This window comes from Mytilus edulis, chromosome 4 (assembly GCF_963676685.1).
Source record: "Mytilus edulis chromosome 4, xbMytEdul2.2, whole genome shotgun sequence".
NCBI lineage: Eukaryota > Metazoa > Mollusca > Bivalvia > Mytilida > Mytilidae > Mytilus > Mytilus edulis.
Window position 1 is genome coordinate 19,582,199 of NC_092347.1, and position 17,895 is coordinate 19,600,093.

The window sequence follows — 17,895 nt, forward strand, 5'->3', positions numbered from 1 at the left end:
TTCCAAATTATTTATAAAAAAAACTTTAGAAATACAAGAACAAGAAAAATACCCACTTACTCTTATTACAAAATATAACCAAATGGTGAAAAACTTGATTAAAATTATAAGAAAACATTGGAACAATCTGCAAAAAAACAAAGAATGTAGTGAAATTTTTACTCAAGTGTCTATTATAGCATATAAACGTACCAAAAATATGAAAGATTACCTTGCAAAATCAGGGTAACAGTTGGAAGACTTTTGAAAAAGGACCCATGCTTAAACGGTTTTAAGGTTAAAAAAAAAAATCCCGATACACTGGTAGTAAGGCGTTAATGAACTTATGAATACGAGCGATGTTAAGTCTTGAAATTTATTACGAATGTTGGTTGACTGAGGAATCGCTATTCATTATAATGACAAGAGTTCTTGAGATCAAGATATTAATCTGTTGAATTATTCATCTCATGAATATTCATTAGCAATTTACATATTAATCTCAGTGTGTATTTTTGAAATCTCAGTGTGTAATTAACAATTCTCAGTGTGTGTTTTTCAATTTATTTCATCTCAGTGTGTCTTTTTAAAATCTCAGTATGTAATTTTGAATTTTCAGTGTGTGTGTGTGTTTTTTTTTATTTGAATCTCAGTGTGTAATTTCGATTTCTCAGTGTGTTATTTTAGGTTCTTAAATCTCAGTATGTATTTTTTTTTTCGAAAAAAGAGTTTAAACATAGTTTTGACGAGAACGGCTTGCCATATTTTTACACAATATTTAAATAAAGTAGTTAAAGATTATTCGCTTCTCAAAGTGTAAGACGCAATAAAAATCGTATGCTTGCCGCATCTTACGAAATAAAGGATTTAATTAAGTCCTGAACATTTCGACATTTCTTTATCAAAACCGACTAAATACGTATTTCCCGATATGGTCAGATAAATTTGCTACTTGATATAAACGCCTTGAAATATATAGTTGTCATTCCTCCTAATCTTTTCGAACACACTCAGTGTTCCATCCATCAGCCTGTTCTTTTGTTTAGAATCGTGGTTACGTTTCCGGTAATAATCCGTGACATCGCATCAAAACAGATAAAAATGGTTTGCTGTCCTTGTTTTGTTATCCCGTTCCTTTTTTGGTTCTTTCACAGATATCTAAGACCTTTGATGGAGAAGTTTTGTCCTTCGATGATCAAATACCTACCAGGAAATTCGAAAAATGAAGGAGAGGTAAAAATAACGAATACCCAATAATGTCAATATCCTGGCAGGTGTGACACGTAGTGATGACTGATGTAACCTGAAGCCCTTTTTTGTATACTATGCTGACTCTTAAATTAATTTAAACTTATTTTTTGTTCAAGGTTTGTGCAAAAATGTTGAATAAGGCCAGATTTTCGTGATGGAGGTAAAAATGGTTTGAAAGTTCCAGGAAAACATCATGAAAAGTAGTCCAAATAATTTTGAGGTCTTGGAAGGCTATTTTAAATTTTTGCTTTGACGCCTTCCTGCGACGATGTAAGGCGTCAATTTGAAAGAAAAAAAATATAATAGCCTTTCAAGATGTCATAATTATTTGGACTACATGAAAAGAGAACATACATGTACAGTTGATTTAGAAACATGTATAGAATTTCCTATATATTTATACTACTTTCACGTCTATCCAAAATTTACCCCTATTCAATATTGCTACATTAACCATGAAGGTGTTTTGAACATGTATTTTCATGATATATTTTGGTAATGAGATATATTATTTTGCAGGATATTTTTTTTATAATATACAACAGCCCTGAGGGTATTACATGTGCAAGTGTGAACGTTGCCAAATGACTGTATGATGCGCACCTGTATGTCTGTTGTTGTCTCTATGCTTGTCACTCTCGCTCTCAGCATTCATCACTGGCTAGCAGCTTGCTGTGAAAAGGAGAGCCGAGTGCGTGTCTTTCCTGTCAGTAACAGCATCTCATGCAGTTAGACCTATGTGGTCCAGATATGGGAGCCTCCACGAGGTAATACTAGAAGATGGAAACTGGACACCTCACGGCCCCAGGCAAAATCACATGGTCTCGGAGGAGGTTTGGCCCCTAGATGCAAGGCATACTAGGCCCACTTTTGAGTGGATACGCCCTGGTGCCTGCAAACCGAACTCCCAGCTATGGGTAAATAGCCCCACTGCCTTGTGGGTGACTGTGGAAAGTCGAAGCCTATAGGAAATAACCCAGAAAAGAAATCCGGACAGATGCAATCCGTTAGCATGGTAATGCAATCATCTACGGGAAGGACGACCCAGAAAGAAAATCCAGTCCACCAGAGCAGAGGTTGGACGTTGGGCTAACAACCCAACTCTGTAAAAAAAGAGCTTGTTACAGAAATCAGAAACGCTGAAGAAACCCAAAACTGGTGTACTGCTGAGAAACCAAACATGACACATTTGGGGGAAAGCCAAAAGGAAGCCCAAAAGCCGATCATAGTAGCGCCAAAACAGAATATGTATATAGGATGTTGGAATTTTAGACATATCAAAAGCAGCACAAGTAGCAAAGGAAATGAAAAATTTATGGTTATTGACATACTAGGTGTCAGTGACTTACTTACTTACTTACTTAATCCTCTTCGTGCTTTGATGCACATAAGGCCGACACTAGCTCTCTCCATAACACTATGTCTTGTGCTTTCTTTTCTACTTCTCGCCATGACATCCCAACCTCTTTCATCTCGCTTTCCACTTCTCCATGTTTCTTTAGGATTTCCCCTTTTCCTCTTGCCAGTTGGAGTCCACCTCAGTGACACTTTAGCGATGTTTGCTGGTTCCTTCCTTAAAACATGGCCTATCCATTTCCATCTTCTTGTTTTTATTTCCTCTCTTATGTCTCTTCGTGCTGTCAGTTCCTGATTTGATATTTTGTTTGGCCAAATTTTTTTTCATATTCTTCTCAAGCAGGTATTGTGGAATGCAGCCAGTTTTTTTTTAGGTCAGTTTGTATAATTCTCCAACATTCTGAGCCATAAAGCAGTACAGATTTGACATTGCTGTTGTAGATTTTAATTTTTGTGTTTCTGGCAAGGGATGACGATTTCCAGATTGGTCCGAGTAGACAAAAAGATGTTTTTGCCTTACTCAGTCTTGCTTTGATGTCTTAGGTGGTCCCATTATCACTGCTGCTTATTACGCTGCCTAGGTATGTAAAGTCTTCTATTTCCTCAATGTTTAAGGATCCAATCTTTATTTGAATTTTATTTGATTGGTCGTTGATTGACATGACTTTCGTTTTCTCGATGTTTATTTTGAGCCCAAGTTTGTTTGACATAGTATTCAGTCAAGATGTTTTCTTTTGCATTTGTGCTCTGTTGCTGGATAGTAAGCAAATGTCATTTGCAAAGTCTAAATCTTCAAGAAAGGAGTTGAGTGTCCATCTTATCCCAGTGTTTCCATTTCCTCATGTTAATCGCATACACCAGTCAACAACTATTAACATGATTAAGAAGATCATGAAGATATTAGTGAGAGTAGATGGAAAGGATCGGGTGAAACCAAGCTTCAAAGTGGAGACACGGTGATCTATGTCGGGGATGATGAACATCAAGTCCAGGGAGTAGCTATAATGATGAATGAAAGAGATTAAAAATCAATGATGGGATGGACACCAATCAACAAGAGAATGATAAAAGAAGGATTCTATTCAAAGTCTAAGAAGCTGACAGATATACAAGCATATGCTCCTACAGATGATGCAAGAGAGGAAGAGAAAGGAGATTTTTACCAACAACTACAAGATAATGTTTCATCCTGCAACAGAGACAACAGCCATATGCAAGAGGTGTTAGGGAAACATGGATGTGGGACAATTAATGAAAATGGTGAATTATTATGCAATTTCTGTCAAATCAACGGCCTCGTCATAACAGGCTCCATTTCCCCACATAAGGAAATACATAAAGTATCATGGAAATCCCCTGATGGAAAAACAACAAATCAGATAGATCATATAATGGCACGTGGGGACATGAGGACATCAATATTAGATACAAGAGTAATGAGAGGAGCAGATGTGTATACTGACCACTACTTAGTAAGGTGACAAGAACAAGTGCAAAAGAGAGAGATATGACCTAAACCAGCTCAAAAATATGAATTTAAGGAAAAAGTACAATATTGAAGTGAGAAACAGATTTCAAGTACTTGAAGAAGGTAACATAGAAGATCCAGTGTTGAAATATGAAAACGGCAATAGAGATATACACTGAGACACCTAAACAGTTATTGGGGAGCAGTAAAAAGATCAGTAAACCATGGATAACGAACAATACATGGAAAAGAAAAGAAATCAAAAATAGATTAGAAAGAATAAAAGATAGACTAAATGAAGAATACAAGCCGAAAAATAAAGGTGTTAAGAAAAGTGCCCGAGAGGATAAAAGGAAGTGGTACAATATGATGGCTGAAGATGCAGAAAAAACAGCAGAAAATGTCAGAGGCAAAGAGCTTTATAACATCACTAAAATCCTAAGAGGCGAAAGAAAGAGGCAACACACAGGAGTAAAAAGTAAAGAAGGAGAACTGAAAAGTGAAAGAAACGACATACTGAATAGATGGGTTGAACATTTTAGTGAAGTTTTAAATAGGCCTGATCCTCTCCATTTCATTTCAGAGGAAGATGTAGATATGGCTGAAATTGATATACGAGATCGATCTAGGAGAATGGACAGTAGCAGAAGTTTAAAGAGCATTGAAAAAGACACACAATGGGAAGTCAGCAGGAATAGACAATGTAACACCAGAGCTTATAAAGGCAGACACCGACCTTACAGCAGAGAAAATGGCAGTAATATTTAACAGCCTATAAGAAGAAGAAAAATGACCATTAGACTGGAGAAAGGGATTGATTTGCAAGATCTTTAAGAAGGACGATATGACAGATTGTAACAACTGGAGGGGAGTAACTCTTTTACCTGTTATCAGTAAAGTATTCTGATTAAGGAATGAGCAGGCAGGATTTAGACTAAAAATAGGAACAACTGAACAGATTTTTTCCCCTTCGAAACATACTAGTGCAAACAAATGAATGGAGGGCAGCTTTAATCACACTTTTTACAGACTTCAAAAAAGCATTTGACTCAGTCCACCGAGAGAGTCTATGGTATATCATGAAGAGCTACGGAGTACCAAGCAAGATCATAAGAGCCATAAAGGGAATATATACTGGATTTAAGTGTACCGTCATCGACCAGGGAGAAACATCAGAATGGTTTGAGATAAAATCAGTAGTGAAACAGGGTTGTCTAATGTCAGGTTTTGTTTTCCTTCTAGACATAGACTGGATTATGTGGAAAATAACTGTAGACAAAGCTAGAGGGATAAGATGGAACTTGAATACTGTCCTAGAAGATCTTGTCTTTGCTGACGACATTGCACTTCTTTCCTCAAAATTTAGCGACCTTTATGAAAAAACACAGAAATTAACAACTGAAGCTGAAAGAGTTGGAATGAAACTTAACCCCCAAAAATGTAAACCTCTTAGATCAAAGCAAACAAATAGTAAAGAGCTGATAACACTATACGACCAGAAAGTAGAAGATGTGGACAAGTTCACATATCGTGGAGCAGTCATGGACAAAGAGGGAGGAGGAAGTAGTGACATCAAAAACAGAATACAGAAAGCAAGAGGGACATTCCATCGCCTAAGAAATATATGGTGTGCAACAGGAACTGGCCGAAAAACAAAAATACACCTATATAAATCATTAGTTCGACCTGTATTATTGTATGGATGCGAAACATGGAAACTTACAAACATTGAAGAAAAGAAACTAAATACTGTAGAACACCAATGCCTAAGAAAGATCCTAAAAATAAGATGGCAAAGTAAAACATCAAACAAAACAGTTAACGAAATTGCTAACACCAGAAACATCGGTTGTGAAATCAGAAGGAGACGGTGGACATGGATAGGCCATATATTAAGGCGTGAAAGAGACAACAACAGCTATGTTGCTCTACAATGTGCACATGAAGGAAAAAGAACTAGAGAAAGGTCAAAAACTACATGGAGAAGAACATCAGAGAGAGAAAGGAACCAACAAAGAACGTAGCCTGTACAGCGGCAAAAGATAGAAAAGGGTAGAAAAGCAGGTCTGAGGTCTTAATATGCGACTTCTGGCGCGGAGAGAATTAAGGTTAAGGTTCAAGATGTCATAATTATTTGGACTACATGAAAAGAGAACAAGTACAGTTGATTTAGAAACATGTATAAAATTTCCTATATATTTATACTATTTTCACGCCTATCCAAAATTTACCCCTATTCAATATTGCTACATCAACCATGAATGTATTTTCGTGATAAATTTTGGTAATGAGAAATATTAATTTGTAGGATATTTTTTTATAATATAGCAGCCCTCAGGGTATTACATTTGCAAGTGTGAAAGTTGTAAAAACATTTGATGAATTCAGATTTACTCCTACACACAGAGGCCATCAATTAGATTACATTTTATACATGGTATAATTACATTACAAAGTAAACCTCTAAAAAAAATATGTGATATACATCATTATTAAGTTGAAATACTCACTTTGACAAAAAATATGACAACTTGAACCAAAGACAAATAATGAGAATAATCAAACCTGTTTAAAAGCAGCTCGGACCATCAATTCAATTAGAAAACTAACTGGAAATAGCATTTTGTTACATTTGACTGATCATGGTTCATTGTGCTTTAAAGGCCAGGGGAGAACACTGACTGATAAATATATGGTTCATCTGGTTTAAATATTCAACTCATTATCATATATAATACAATTGTCATTTCAAGCAAGTCTAAATACAAAAAATCCTTTTTACACTGAATCCCTTAATTGAGATGCATGCAGTTACCCTTTGAATGGAAATTTTTTTGTCACCACTCCAGCTCTACCAATAACAGTATAGTCCCTTCATGAATCCACAGGTGTAAATTTTGTTTAAAAGTTTGAAAACAAGTGTTAGAGGCATGATACGGTGCTTTTTGTCCGCAATTCGCTTTTTGTCCGCTTTTGCTTTTTGTCCGATAATTTTGCTTTTTGTCCGAAACTTTTGCTTTTTGTCCGTTGCTTTTTGTCCGTTTTGCCTTTTGTCCGATTATTTTGCTTTTTGTCCGAAACTTTTGCTTTTTGTCCGTTGCTTTTTGTCCGTTTTGCCTTTTGTCCGATTATTTTGCTTTTTGTCCGAAACTTTTGCTTTTTGTCCGTTGCTTTTTGTCCGTTTTGCTTTTTGTCCGATAATTTTGCTTTATGTCCGATATAAAATGTGTATATTTTTGGCAGGTTTCATTTTGAACTTCAAAATACCATGTCCTTTTAGGAGTTAAATACAGACCATACTCACATTATAAATGATTTTTACATGAAATTTCATGTCTTTTACAATATATCGCATTACCTCTAAAATGGCTCGAAGCACTAATATCCTAGACCCGTAGGTGTTGGTCAACAGAGGGCAAGGGGAATACTCTTGTATATCCCTAAGTCTAAAAAACAACTATTGAAAGCTGGCTAAACTAAGACATACTCCAGGTAGGCCATTATACCAGAAAAAGAGGTAGTCAAACCCTTATAAATGGCTTATAGCACTTATGTCCTGGATCTACACGAGTTTATCAGCAACGAATTAAAAGGGGCATGAGTTTCGCCGGTATATCACGAAGTAAAAATAAACCTCATCATTGCCAGCTCTTCAAACTAAGAGATTCTCCACGTTGGCCATTATACCAGAGGTATAGGTAGGTAGTGCCTCTTAAATGGTCCATGGGCCATGGCACTTATGTCCTCGACCCGTACGAGTTGGTCAGAAGAGGGTAAGGGGAATACTCTAGTATATCACACAGTCCACCAAAAATAGTGACGGCTGCCCAAACTAAGACATTTTTAGGTGCGCCCTTATACTAGATGTTGGAGTAGTCATTCTCTTAAAAATGGCTCATAGCACTTATGCTATAGACCCGAACGAGTTTGTCAACAATGAGTTAAAAGGGGGATGAATTAGCCCGGTATATAACGAAGTTGAAATAAACTGTTGCCCGCTGGCTAAACTAAGAAATTATCTACGCGGGCCATAATATGAGAGGTAGAGGAAGGGATTGCCTCTATAAAATGACCATGAGCACGTATGACCTAGACCCGTACGAGTTAGTCAGCAAAGTGTAAGGTTGATACCCTAGTATATAATAAAGTCGAACTAAACTATTGCTGGATGGCTAAGAGATTCTCCGCGTGGGCCATGATACCAGAGGTAGAGGTTGTCATTGCCTCTAAAATGGCCTAAATCACTTATTCCCTAGAGAAGTACGCGGTATCATCAAAGGGTTTAAAAGGGAGTTGGAACCTCTGTTTACAAAGAAGTAGAAATAAATTATTGCCGGCTTGCTTAAGTACGAGATTCTCCAAGTTGGCCATTAATCCTAGGTTAAATGTGTGCATTGCCTTTTAAATGGCTGATAAAACTAACGCCCTAGACCTGTACGAGTCTGTCAGCAAAAGGTTAAAGGGGGGATGCGATGCCTCTTTTTACAACGAAAATATAAATTAAGCCGACTGGCCTAACTAAGAGATTCTATACGCGGGGTATTATATCAGAGGATGAGGTAGGCATTACCTCTAACATAGCCATAACACGTATGTCCCAGACCCGTGTAAGTTAATCAGCAAAGGGTAAGGGGGGTACCTAAGTATATCACAAAGTCGAAATAAACTATTGCTGGCTGGCTAAACGAAGAGATTCTCCACATGGGCCATGATACCAGAGGTAGAAGTGGCCATAGCCTCAAAAATGGCCACTTATGCCGTAGACCCGTACCAGTGCTTCAGCAAAGTGTTAAAAGGGGGAGGTGGTATCTATGTTTACAACGAAGTCGAAATGAATTATTGCCGGCTGGCCAAACAAAGAAATTCTCCACATAGGCCATTATAACAAAGGTAGTGGTGGACATTGCATCTAAAATGGCCCATACTTCTTATTCCATTGATCTGTACGAGTTTGTCAGCAAAGGGTAAGGAGGGTACCCTGGTATATAACAAAGTCGAAATAAACTATTGCCGGATGGCCAAAAATAAAAGATGATCCACGTTTATCATGATACCAGAGGTAGAGGTGGGCCTTGCCTTTAAAATGGTTTATAGCACATATGCCAGCAAAAGGAAAGGAGGGTATTCTAGTATATCGCAAAGTCGTTATGAAATATTGCCGGCTGTTATAGGTGGTCATTGCCTTTAAAATAGCCTATAGCACTTATATGGCATATACCCGTACGAGTTTGTCAGTAAAGAGCTAAAAGGAGGAGGTGGTACCTCTGTTCACATTAAAGTCAAAATAACTGTAGCCGGTAGGCCAAACTCCGGGATTCTCTACGTGGATCATTATACCAGAGGTAGAGGTTTATTTCGACTTCGTTGTAAACAAAGGTAACACCTTTTATTTTTAACCCCTTGCAGGCAAAATCGTACAGGTCTTTGAAATTAGTGTTATATGCCATTTTAAAGGCAATTACCATATCTATCTCTGGTAAAATGGCCTACGTGGAGAACCTCTTAGTTTGGCCAGCCGGCAATACTTTATTTCGACTTTGTTGTAAACAGAGGTACCATCTCCCCCTTTTGATTCATTATTGTAAAACTCGTACGGGTCTAGGGCATAAGTGCTATAAGAAATTTGTATGGCAATGCCCTCCTCTATCTCTGGTAAAATGGCCTACGTGGAGAATCTTTTAGTTTGGCCAGCCGGCAATTATTAAAGTGTATTTCGACTTCGTTGCAAACAGAGGTACCACCTTACCCTTTTAATTCATTGTTGTCAAACTCGTACGGGTCTTGGGCCTAAGTGATCTGTGCCTTTTTTAAGGCAATGCCTACTTCTACCTCTGGCATCATACCGCACGTGGAGAATCTCTTGGCCAGCAGGCAATTGTTTATTTCGACTTTTTTATATACCAAGGTACTTCCCTAACCCTTTGCTGACTTACTCGCTGGCTTATCCCTTATTGTAAGTAAGTAAGTTCAATAAATATAAGACTATATGCCAGGTCTTTCTGACAACCAATTACAAACAAATTGGGGTTTATCTAATGAGGCTTTTCCCAGGATGCAATTGCTCGTAGACTGTATACAGTTGACCAAATAATCCACAAATTCCGCAAAAGGATCTTTTAATTACAGGCCATGTCCATTTAGACATTAAGCAACAAAAGCCCAGCATGACCGATGCATTTGTCTTTAACATCTCCGATATTGATTCCGCGTGGCCTTCCAATTGACATGAGTGTCCATTGGTGTTCATTGTTAAACCTTTGGAGCTATATCAGTTTGTGTGGAAATTAAGAGCACGATGACCTTCCCTTGGTGATAACAACATGACCAACAACCATATCGTGTGTTACCAAAAGCCGTCATTGATAGTCACACCGACAATTTGCTACCTTCGTGGACAAAAGCCTGGCTTTTCGCTGGATCCTAATTAACATCTAGTGTTGTCACTACCATTTGCTGTAGATATTTAGTTGCACAACATAACAGAAACATTCTTTGTAAATACTCTATGTTGATATTTTGACATTTGGATGGTTCATATACCAATTGTAGCCGAAAAATGATAATGAAACATTTCTGTTTAATATCGATCTATTGTTGGAATTGTAAATTTTCATATTCAATTTTTGTTTGTTTAAAGATGACCATTTTAAATAAAGATTTTAATTTTTTAAAAAGCAAGTGTTAGACTTGTGCTTTTATTGCCACTCAGTTCATATAACCTGTCATTTTAGTCGAGCCTGTAACTTTTGTTGCAGAAAGCTCGACATATGAATAGTGATCCAGCGGCGGCGGCGGCGGCATAAGTTAACTTCTGAAAAGCTTAATATTTTAGAAGGTGGAAGAATTGGATGCTTCATACTCTGTATATAGATGCCTCATGTTACGAAGTTTCTGTCAGTCACATGTCCAATGTCCTTGACCTCATTTTCATGGTTCAGTGATCACTTGAAAAAAAAGTTCAGAATTTTTGTAATGTTGAATTCTCTCTAATTATAAGTAATAGGATAACTATATTTGGTATGTGCGTACCTTGCAAGGTACTCATGCCCGTCAGACAGTTTTCACTTGACCTCGACTTCATTTCGTGGATCAGTGAACAAAGGTTAGAATAAGTTTTGGTGGTCAAGTCCACATCTCAGATACTATAAGCAACAGGGCTAGTATATTCGGTGTATGGAAGGACTGTAAGGTGTACATGTCCAACTGGCAGGTGTCATCTGACCTTGACCTCATTTTCACGGTTCAGTGGTTATAGTTAAATTTTTCTGTCTTGGTCTGTTTTTCTCATACTTTATGCAATGAGTCTACAATATTTGTTGTATGGAATGATTGTAAGGTGTACATGTCTAGCGGGAAGATATCATCTGACCTTGACCTCATTTTCATGGTTCAGTGGTCAAAGTTCAGTTTTTGAGTTTTTGTCTTTTTATCTAATATTATATGCCAAAAGGTCACTATATTTGGTGCATGAAAATATCATATGATCTATATATAAGTCTCCCAGGTTTTATTTGACCATGACCTCAATTTCACGGTTCATTGCACAGTGTTAAGTTTTTGTGTTTTGGTCTGTTTTTCTTAAACTATAAGTAATAGGTCAAGTATATTTGTTGTATCGAAGAATTGTTAGCTGTTCATGTCTGCCTGGTATGGTTCGTCTGACCTTTACCTCATTTTCATAATTCATTTGGTCTTTGTTTAGCTATCTTGGTTAATGTTAAGTTTATGTGGGAGTTGTAATAAATCTTTATACTTAGGGCTATCAACATAATATTAATGATGAGTAAAGTAGGCGAGACATTTCAGTGTGCGCACTCTTGTTTAAATGTGCTTATTTATCCGAGTCCTGGACTGCATTCCAGTGGCTTTCATTCGTTTACTTTTGTGTAAATTTTATACAGATCAGTATTTTTTCAAATGTTTTACCAATATTTTAGCTGCATGTAACATCTTGAACACTCAGAACAGCAAAACAAAATTTAGATTTCAGAAATAAATAGCCTTTAGTCATCGACGAATAGCCGATGATTTCAAGAGTTGTTTCCGTTAAAGGATGATTCCTTTTTTTGTGTGCAATACTTGCTCTTTCGGAGGCTCGAGGGTAATTTCAGCAAAAATTTTATCATTTTTGTTTTCATTACAAATTTTATTTATTACACTATTAGTTATAACTTTATGAATTGGCTCAAAAATCAACCCAAAAAATCGAATGATTTTGGCCTCAGATTTATTTTTCAAATGTTTATATCACTGTAAAAGCTCCAAATTGTCTCCCTTTAGTGCAATAATGACATTTTGTTTTGGCATTAGAATTAAAATGTCTTTTTCAACTCATCGGTGACCTATAGATATTTTTCAAATATGCTTTACGTAAACTAAACAGTTGTAAAATTAAATCGATTTCTGTAATTTAGTTCTTTTTTTATTTCGATATATATCTCTCTCTATTTCTCCTATTAGTTCAACTTAAAAAAAAGTACCTTAACAAAAATGGTTGCTTCTTTCGAGGGCAGATTGTGAGCTTAAGTGAACGATAACCCCATGTTTTTATTTGATTTTTCTATTTAGTATATGATAAAAGTTCATCTATAGAAAAACAAGCAAAATCCTACATGTATATTTAAAAAATAATGGATTAATACCCTCCAGTCCCCTTAACGACAAAAAAAAATAAATAGAACATTACGTTTAAGTATCACCTACAGTATTTTACAACCTCCATTGGTGATACATTATATGTATTTCTGCTGTTGTTTTATATAAGTTATTGTCCTGAATAAACATCTTTATGCGTTTTTGCGTTTTTGCGTTTCAGTTTTTATTGTGAAATTTCTTCAATCAGCCAAGACAAACTTTAAATTTCGCCTTAACGATGTTTTCGCGAGAAATCCATGTATTATTATCGAATTACTACATTTAATCATTGTCTAGTGCCCTAAAATGAGATTTTCCGAGACGCTGGGTTTGGAATGGGATACCCTATTTAATTTAAACAATATTTGCAATCTTTTCAAAAAGATGCAGATGGGAATTTTCGTTCCTTATGAAAGTGTTCGCAAGGAGTTAAATTATAAACTCCTTATAGGATTATCAAAATGCAACTATTAAGGACCCCCTTGGAATAAAGATCTTCCAAGACAACGTGTTCGAGAGTTTGAGTTTAATACATGACTTTTTAAAACTTAAAGGACGGAGCAGGATTATCTTATTCTTCCAGTTAACCATACATCATCACAGTTGCATTGGTTCTTGTTGCTCAGATTTTAAATTTCAATGATTTCGTCCGAGACCACAATTGTCGTCCCTTGATTTTCGTTATTAGTCCCTAGTGATAATAGTGGGTTACTTGCCAATAATTTTTATACCCCTTCCAAATTTATTTCTCCTTGTTTAATGCCTCACATTGTAAGTAGGGGAGGGGGGGGGGGGGGGAAATTACACTGTAAAAAAATTTGGGTCCAGAATTTTACAGGAAAGTAGTGATTTGGTCCAGCTGAAAAAGGTTAAAAATTAGCACTTCGGAAGCTGTCAAAAGATTTCAAGACACCCTAAACACAAAATTGTCCATATTTTGAGTTAGACACGATGAAGTTTTCTATAATTTTGATATAATTTGTCCCAAAATTAGTACAACACACTGTAAAAGTTTCATTGAGAAAGCGCAGGTGGGATTTTTTTAATTTTCATTTATGTTCTAAAAGAAATGCACTACGAATTAATTGTGTTCTCGGACCATTTGTTTTGTGGACTGTTGTGTATCTTGTTGTTTTTCATTCAGCTGCAGCTTTGTTGGTTTGTTTCAACCCTTTTTAGTGTGATTATCCTTTGGTACACTTTGCCTCTCTCTTATATATGATATCGCAATAATTATATATATGTAAGCGTTCATATACATTTATATGGATACAATATTGAATTAAAATAGATATTATAATTAGATGAGTGAAAAAAAGAAAATGAAGTAATAATTGTACGTGTGAGGAGTTGGCATTCTTATAAAAAAAGAAGATGTGGTATTATTGCAAATGAGACAACTATCCACAAAAGACCAAAATGACACAGACATTAACAGCATTAGGTCACCGTACGGCCTTCAACAATGAGGAAAGCCCATACAGCATAGTCAGCTATAAAAGGCCCCGATAAGACAATGTAAAACAATTCAAACGAGAAAACTAACGGCCTTATTTATGTTAAAAAAATAAATGAAAAAAACAAATATGTAACACATAACCAAACGACAACCACTGAATACACAGGCTCCTGACTTGGTACAGGCACATACATAAATAATGTGGCGAGGTTAAAGTCTTTTACACTAGAAATATTTTAGATCTTGTTATATAGACTAATTCTTATTCATTCTGGTCGTAAGTTAGTCTGTCATCCTCAAACGTGTGAGCAATGGTGTACGTACACCAATTTGTAGAATACATGGGATATTCAAAGACTTAAACGAACGTTAAGTCTCAGAGGCATGACTTTTTATTAGTTGTTAGTGGCTTTGAAATAGCTGTCAGATAACTGCGAGTACTCTCAGATCTGTTCATTGTGACTTTTTGTGTCGGGATGTATAAGTACCCGGCCACGTCCACTTGTATTTGTGTCTATCTGATGAGTTAAGCCTTTTTCAACTGATTTTTATAGTTCGTTCTTATGTTGTACTGTTATACCACTGTCCCAGGTTAGGGGGAGGGTTGGGATCCCGCTAATATGTTTAACTCCGGCACATTATTTAAATCTGTGCCTGTCCCAAGTCAGGAGCCTGTAATTCAGTGGTTGTCGTTTGTTTATGTGTTACATATTTGTTTTTCGTTCATTTTTTTACTTAAATAAGGCCGTTAGTTTTCTCGTTTGAATTGTTTTACATTGTCTTATCGGGGCCTTTATAGCTGACTATGCGGTATGGGCTTTGCTCATTGTTGAAGGTCGTACGGTGACCTATAGTTGTTAATGTTTGTGTCATTTTGGTCTTTTGTGGATAGTTGTCTCATTGGCAATCATACCACATCTTCTTTTTTATATGCTCGAAACTTTAGAATAGTTTAGAAATTTATCAAATCAAATAATCCTTGAGTGATGGTTTCGTTATTGAAATTCTAAATTGATGTTTAACCGCGCTAAATATTATATATGATAATCATACGAATAAGTCAGGAACGGAGTTTCAATCTGTAATTCAATAGTTGTTGTTTGTTTCTGTATTTGTTTGTCGTATAGTGTTTTGTAAATCAATGGTTTTCTCGTTTGAATAGTTTTATCATTATGTTAAATGGTGTCGGCGTTTGCTACATGTGGAAGTGCACACATTTACGACATGTTATTGCTTAAACGCACAGTTTCTTCTTCCCGCTAATAATATATAGTCACCATTTGCACTTATATGCGAATGGCCGATTGACAGTCGCTCCAAAATATTTTGCAACATTTCAGTTAAAAAAAAACTTTTTTAAGTCTGGTAATATTTTCGTCATATTTCCAACAACTTTATTTTTCTTAAACATTACAAATATTACAAATATAACAAACAAACAAACTTCATTTTTGGAACACTATCACAAAGTTTACGTAATACATGTGTAGCTATTTATTTAGATAAACTGTATTAATCCATACATTTCGGAATTATTACGCAACTATATCCAAATGACGAGGAAGTTCGAGGTTATTCAAGTAATAAGATTAAGGAAACTTTGGTTAACACAACAGCATTTTCAACAAAGTAGTTTATTTTTGTTTGACAAACTCGAAAAGAGGGGGAAAAGTAATAAAATGGTTACTTAAGCATTTACTTAATTTCTATCACGAAATAAATGCGTTTAATATTTTAGATACAGATACAATGCATTCGTAAATGTAAAACACTTTTTAATAGAAAATTTAAAAGAGATACATCAACAGTGTTTATTTTAGAATTGCTCAAGTCTGTAGGGCTTATTCCCGATTGTCCCACTTTTTTTTAATTAAGAGCTCATATTGTCCCACATGAAAAGTTCTGACTGATCCACATTATTTTATGAGGCGAAATGTTCTTATCCCTTGTTAGATTGTCTCTATGGTTTTGTTTCAGATATATAAGCCAAAATCTACATTTTATGCGATGCTCTTCTTTTAGACATTGCGGCCATCTTAATTATTGGGCGGGGTCATCGGATACTTTTTTGAAACTAAATACCCTAAGGATGATTTTGGCCATGTTTGCTTTAATTTTGCCAGTAGTTTCAGAAGAGAAGATTTTTGTAAAAATTAATGACGACGACGAATAATGAGAAAATGAGAAAAGCTCACTTAGTCCTATGGTCCAGGTGAGCTAAAAAGCAAAACGGACAAAAAGCAACGGACAAAAAGCAAAAGTGTCGGACAAAAAGCAAAATTATCGGACAAAAAGCAAAACGGACAAAAAGCAACGGACAAAAAGCAAAAGTATCGGACAAAAAGCAAAATTATCGGACAAAAAGCAAAACGGACAAAAAGCAACGGACAAAAAGCAAAAGTATCGGACAAAAAGCAAAATAATCGGACAAAAAGCAAAAGCGGACAAAAAGCAAATCGCGGACAAAAAGCACCGTATCAGAGGCAAATGAAAAGAACCTTATTTTGTATTTTATAATTGTAACAAATTTAACATGGTTTAATTATTGTAGGAATCAAAAATGAAGTGTCCGATGAAGATGACAGATGAAACACAAATTGATGAGGTATTTTTAGTAGATTAAAATATTGTGTCGGTGTTTAGAGATTTCTGTGTACATGTAATAATATATATGTATATAAACAGAGATGTACATGTGGGAAATACATCAATGAAACAGCAACCCAACAAAGCAATAAAAAAATCCAGGGGCATCATTCAGTTTTATTCAATATTTATGATTATATGTTTTTTTCCATTTTTGTTAAAAAAGAAAAATTATGTCAGAGTTTGAGAAGCTTTTTTAAATTTGATTATGTATTTAGATTATTTACTGTTTATATTCCAGTAAATAAAACAGACTTTTTTTCTGCTATGTAATATTTTGCCATCTTGCGAAAGTTAATTTAGCCAAAATTGCCTACTTGTTTTGTAGTTCTCTACATTTATTTATCTGTTAGAAAAACAATGAATTTAAAATCTTAAATCATTTACCTCCAATAAAAATATATTAATTCTAAAATGTGCTGGGCACATTAAAAAAATCTTTACAATAAGATCTTGGACATTACTGCTGTATTCTGGGGAAAAAAATGTTGCCAAATTATTTCATTGACATAAATAAATCATGTCAAATATGACACATATAAATAAAATATTGTCTCATGATTTCATCAAAAAAATTATATATAAAGTTAATTGACATTAGCAGAATACTTTATTGATTTTTTTTTTTAGAATTCTACATCGTGTAAGAGTGAGGTAACAGCAGGAGATGGGGGAACAAAGAAGACGAACTGATATTAGCTTTACACATTATAATGTCAATCTCCCATGCAGAGTTATCGGTCCTTTCTCTCTCTCAATTGATCTCATTGTTGAAGGCCGGCCCGTACAGTGACTTATAGCTGTTAATTTCTGTGTCATTTTGGTCTCTTGTGGAGAGTTGTCTCATTGGAAACCATACCACATCTTCTTTTTTAATTTGACTACAGTTATTCTGTGTCAAAACCCTATTATTTGTCAAATATTTGTACCAGTGTATCAAGCACACTTATTGTGTCCATTTTTGCCCCAACTGTTCAGGGTTAGACCTCTGCTGTCATATCCAGCTGCGTTGGCGAAGTAATTTGTTTATATTCTTACAAACGTTCTACCTTGACTCTTCGATAGTTACAAAACAAATAATGGTTTTGGTTCCGAATTCAAT

The 17,895-nt window shown here is 35.5% G+C and overlaps 1 long non-coding RNA gene across 1 annotated transcript; it reads left to right on the forward strand.

Moving 5' to 3' along the window:
• The first annotated feature begins 1,032 nt into the window (after positions 1-1,032).
• Positions 1,033-17,518, forward strand: LOC139519154 (uncharacterized). The gene is made up of 3 exons (XR_011663527.1): positions 1,033-1,212; positions 16,699-16,752; positions 17,424-17,518. It is a non-coding gene; the product is annotated as an uncharacterized lncRNA (long non-coding RNA).
• The last annotated feature ends 377 nt before the right edge of the window (positions 17,519-17,895 follow it).